Source organism: Myotis myotis, unplaced genomic scaffold (assembly GCF_014108235.1).
Source record: "Myotis myotis isolate mMyoMyo1 unplaced genomic scaffold, mMyoMyo1.p scaffold_m19_p_3, whole genome shotgun sequence".
Taxonomy (NCBI): domain Eukaryota; kingdom Metazoa; phylum Chordata; class Mammalia; order Chiroptera; family Vespertilionidae; genus Myotis; species Myotis myotis.
Genome location: NW_023416335.1, coordinates 114,343,440 through 114,349,276, shown reverse-complemented (window position 1 = coordinate 114,349,276; position 5,837 = coordinate 114,343,440).

Below are 5,837 nucleotides of genomic sequence, written 5' to 3'. Positions count from 1 at the left end.
ACTGGTCCAGAGCAGGGGTCCTCAAACTACGGCCTGCGGGCCACATGCAGCCCGCTGAAAACATTTATCCGGCCTGTCGGGTGTTTTTGCCGCCGCTGCCTGTTGCTTAGTAGCCGACTAGTTTTTTTTTAAACTATAGTCCGGCCCTCCAACGGTCTGAGGGACAGTGAACTGACCCCCTGTTTTAAAAGTTTGAGGACCCCTGGTCCAGAGCATTCCCTAGGCAGTTATACCTTGTGTTTGGATCTTTGTGTAGAATGTACTTACCTAGCCCTGGCCAGTTTGTTTCTGTGGTTAGAGTGTTGGCCTGAGGATCAGTCAAGGGCATGTACCTGGGTTGCAGGCCCTATCCTGGCTGGGGTCGGGGTGTGTACAGGAGGCAACTGATCAATGTGTCTCTCACACATGGATGTTTCTCTCTCTCTCCCCTGCATCCCTGCCTCCACTCTCTCTAAAAATCAATGGGAAAAATATCCTTGGATGAGAATTAACAAAACAAACAAACAAAAAAACACAATGTACTTACTCTAGACCACTGACTATTTAATACTCAGCTGATGATAATGTCAAAATGCGTTCAGTTCTTTTTCATGACTTACATTTGTCCGTATTCCTCTGTTATTAGGAGTTACTTCCTTTTATTTATTTTTGGAAAGTGGGCCCCGGTTAATTTCTATGGGAAAGTGGACTTTTTTCTGCCTTTTGCAGTAAGTTCTGTGAGAAGAACTGAGTGCAGTCTATTCAACCAGTGATGCATAATGAAAATACACTGCATTCATATGTCAGAATTTTCTTCCAAAATTCCCAGCCATCATCATCTGATTTTATTGACATAAGTGGAGCTGTGTATAGGTACACATATAAAACCAGATTACTAGGCGTATTTAAATATGTAGTTATTAAATATGGGTGTTTACATGTATATGAAATCTGTAGTATTAATATTGTGTATGTAGATATATATGAACGTTGGTGGGTAAATATGAGGGTGTGTGTGTTTGTGTGTTTTATATGTAATTATAAAGCTTAAGTACAGAATAGCATAGGAACATTAATGCCAATTGTATCCAAGACCAAAAAATGTGTTCATGACAGAATATGGAACTTTTTTAACACTGAATTTAAAACTATCAACTTCCTCAATTGCTATTTTAAGCTGCATTTAAGGAAATGGACCACTATTTGCAAGAGCTCCCCGGGACAAACGCTTCTCTGAGATCCACTTCTCCTCACTTCTCCCCGGAGACCTCGGGATTATTTTTAACCAGCCCAGAGCACGGGTCTGTGGCCTGTTTGAGAGGAGAAGCTATTTTGCACTTCCCAAGCCTTGTGCACTCTGCTCTTGAGGCAGAGGGTAGAGAAAGACAATGGGACTGCCTGCCTGCCTTGACAGCTCCACCGCCAGCCTCCTTGCTGGGAATCCCTGCAGAGGAGTACAGAGCAGAGGGGGAGGAGCTGGAGTCCGATGGCAGCCCTGCCTTTCACTTCCCCATTGGGGGTGGTGGGGTGTGTGTGTGTGTGGGGAGAGCGGTGGAGAGTTCTGGTCTATCTTGGGCAGTGCCATGGTGGATCTGAGTAACTAAGACTGTTGTCCTCTACAAGACAAAATTATTTCCACTACTGACCACTGATCAGTAGTCACCATTATTCTTTCAATTAAAGAAAAATGCACTTTCACTAAAGATATTATTGAAGTCATTAAATTTTTTCAGATGTGAACTGAAACTTGCATTTATCAGACAAAATATTGCACTTCTCTGTTTCAATTTTTTACATTTCAAACACAAAGAAAAATTCCAAATGGTCATATAAAATGACAAAATTGAAGTAACACAAGTTCTGTTTCTTCATCTTGAGCATCACTGTGCTATTGTGGTCCATTCTGGGTCTGCTCTGGAGACATAGTAACAGGCCACAGCACAGGGCTGGAGACAAGAAATGGGCCCAAAATGAACTTGAGCGCGTCCACAGTGTTACCAATTTATTCCCCAAATGTCCGCATGTACCTGAGTGCACATAAGTCAGGATAACTGGGGATTGTCCTAACTGACTTCCACATAGAATGCAATGATTGTGGAAGGATAAGTAATTCAAGTGTGCCCATTTGATATACGTTTGTAAAACTCACCTATAACTACAGCAACTGTTGAGAACCTAGACCCCCTAGAAGGTTTTTCAGGGAGGTGAGTTTTGTTTAGGATGGCTGGTGCATGCTGTTACAAAAAGCAGATTGACTTTTAGTTGGTTTTACTTTTAACCTTTTTTCCTACCAATGGTGTAGCCTTTATTGCCTGCACTCGCTGTCACTCCCTCCTCCCCACGATATCGGAAAGAAAAAGGAATCTGAACTAAGAAGATTTGGACTTAATGTTGGTCCATGACCTTGAGAAATTGACCAAAATTGTTGGGGCTCACTATGCTTATCTATAATATGAAAATGACAGCATTTCTCTACTGACCTCAACTTGCTGTTATAGAGTCCATTAATGTGGGGCCCGTGATGTCTACACAAATATTAACTTGCATGACCAGCTCCTGCACTTGCAGTTTGCCACGGAAGAGTTGGCCATGAGGGTCTGCTTTGGGCTGCCATGATGCCCTCCCTCCCTCCCTCCTCCTCCTCCCCCTCCTCCTCCTCCTCCTCCTCCTCCTCCTCCTCCTCCTCCTCCTCCTCTCCTGTCTGTTGCTGGCCCTGCTCCCGTGTCTGCTTCCTAAACACAGTGCATGCATTTTTCCACGGTCTGGCTTTGACTCTTGGCTTCTTTCATTCTCCTCATTTCTGCCTTTTTTGCCTTCTCTCTCTCCCCTGAGCTTATCTACTTCCTGCTTTCACTTTTACTAATTAGTTCAACAACAGTTGCCAGTCCACCCTCTCCAAAGCCAGGCTAGCATTTCCAACAGCCTGCTGTCTCTTGTCTGCTCAAAAGTGACTAATTCTAAACCGAACCTTTTATCTTTCTCCTTCCCCTCGCCAATCATCCTCTTCTGGATTTCCCACTTTCGCAACCTCTGCTAATCTTTCAGTAACTCAGACTTGAAGTTCAGAGGCATCTGGACTCTTTTTTATCATCCCCCCCTCTCACATCCAACAGAAATGAGCCAGAGGGGGCAAAGGGGTAGGCAAGGGGGAATCAGAGTCAGCTGACTTTTGGATCCTGGCTGTAGCTTGCACTAGTAGCCTGACCATGAGCAAGCTTCTTAACCATCTATGAATCCTGGATTCCTCAGGTGGGTTTTGACCCATGTTCTTCCATCCTCTACCTGAAATACAAACTCACAGAACCAATAATTTATTGTTTGAATAATGTCCTTTTCCTTTCTGGGGTTGAATTTTTTATTATAATTTTTATTTGTGTAAAATATGCATAACAAAGTTTTCTCCATCTTAGTCATTTTTAAGCGTACAATTCTGTGCTAATAAGTACATTCACATTGTAATACAACCATCACCACCATCCATCTCCCAGAACGTTTTCATCTTGCAAAACTGAAACTCTGTGCCCATAAAACAGAAACGCCTCAGTGCCCTCTCCCCTCAGTCCCTGGCAACCATTATTCTACTTTCTCTCTTTGTGAAGTTGACAACTCTAGGTACCTCATATAGGTGGAACCTTATATTTGTGTCTGCCTTATTATAATGTCTTCAGGCTCAACCATGTTGTAGCATGTGTCAGAATTGCCTTCCTTTTCAAGGCTGAATAATATTCCAACGTATGTATAGACCACATTTTGTTTATCCATTCATTCATCAATGAGCACTTGGTTGCTTCCACTCTTGGCTGTTGTGAATAATGAGGCTACGAATGTGGTGTACAAATACCACTTCGAGACACAGTTTTCAATTTTTGGGGGGGGATATACCTAGAAGTGGGATTGCTGGATCATGTGGTAATTTTATATTTAACTTTTTGGAAACCATAGCGTACCATTTTACATCCCACTAACAGTGCACAAGGGTTCCGGTTTTCCACATCCTCTCCAACACCTGTTATTTCCTGTTTGTTTTCTGGGTTTTTTGGGTTTTTTTGCTATGAGTTTTTTAAAAGATGAGGCCTTAACTAGGTTTTAGTCAGTGCTTCTCTAAAGTTATTCTGAAGAAAGATCACCTCCTCAGGATCATCTGGATTGCTTGTAAAACTGTAGACTCCTAACCCCACTGCAAACCAAGGGGGACTTCTGAGTGTGAGCTTTTAAGTAAGATCCTGTGCGCATTGCCACTGTCACTAACAGGAATGCCTCCCACATGTGGGATTTTAGGCCTGCCCACAAGCCACGGGGACGGGGTAGGGAGATTTGAGGGGGAGAGGACCTCCCCTGGCCCTTAAAAACCACAGCGTGTGGAAGAACTCAAGCCACATCCATCATGATAATCTCATTCTGTGGATTCAAATGCAACGTAAATGAAATAACTATAATTATTCACATTGTTTTTTCAAGTTTTCAGCCTTTTAATAACAATCTAATAAAAATCAATTCACAGTCTATAAACTTGACATTTTTAGCTGAGGAAATGCTCTTGATAAAAAACAAATATTTACTGGTGCTCTTCAAGAATGAAATGCTCCATTATCAGCTTCCTACAGACCTCCTCAAAGCCACTCTCAGGCATCAGGGAAGCAATCTTCACAAGGGACACTTCCCTGGCTATATCCCCTACTGTGATGAGTCATGCCTTTTGTCTTGTGCCTGGAATTTGGGGATGTTTATGAAAAGTTGCTGTAAATACCAGTCATAATTCCTCTTTTCACAAGGTTCTTTATTTCAGAAAAAAATGAGTAGCCATCACATACAAACGTCATACCACTTCCAGCTCCATTGTCACCTGGAAATATTCCCTCCGCCAGTTTACTAGAAATTATTTAAAGGTTTTTTGAGAACAGTGTGTCACAAAGACCATCCAGATAACAGTTCCTGGGTTGCCACCAATAATGTTATTTGCATTGACTGGACCAACTTCATATTTGCCGGCAGAAAGTGGAGTCTTTTTTTTCTTTTCTTTTCTTTATGGATTAAAGTATTACATATGTGTCCTTATCCCCCCATTGCCCCCCACCCCACTCATGTCCTCACCCCCCTGTTGTCTGTGTCTATTGGTTAGGCTTATATGCATGTATACAAGTCCTTTGGTTGATCTCTCCCCCTTACCCCCACCCTCCCCTACCTTCCCTCTGAGGATTGACGGTATGGAGTTTCCTCAGAAAGTGGAGTCTTGCATTAAAGCCAAAGACCTTTTTCAGTGCAGGCCGGCCTTGAGTTTGAGCACAATATCTATTTACTTACTTCATTTAAATTCCCAAAGCAGGTGGAGATATAATTAATACATATATCCTGATGGTACTTTCCTTAGCACAATAAAACATTGTTTTTAAATTAAGCTGCTCAGATATTAAGCATTGATATTTTAAGGTAAAGTGTGGCAGTTAATAACGTTTAAAAAATATACAGAATAGGTCACTTGAGCTTTTTCCCAGTGGCATCTCTTGGAATTAACTTAAGCCTTCAGACACAGATGTATGAGTATATAGAAAGCAGGACACAGCCCAGACTGCCCAGCTAGTCTTAAGTAAAATAAACAAACAAAAAAAGACAACATTCCATCAAACCCGTAACTAGAAATGCGTGTTATGTAAACTGCCACCTACCCTCCATCTGTACTTGGGCCTGAGATGCTGAGATTGGAGCACTTTGTTGGGCTCTCTCTGACTGTTCCCTCTCTTGGCATTTGTGGAGCAGGTTGGATTTGCACCTCATCAGTATGGCAGCCTGAGAAGCTTTGCATTCTTTCGCAGCTGTAGCGCAGAAGGCCCCGAATGACAGGGAGGCGCCCAAGCCACAAA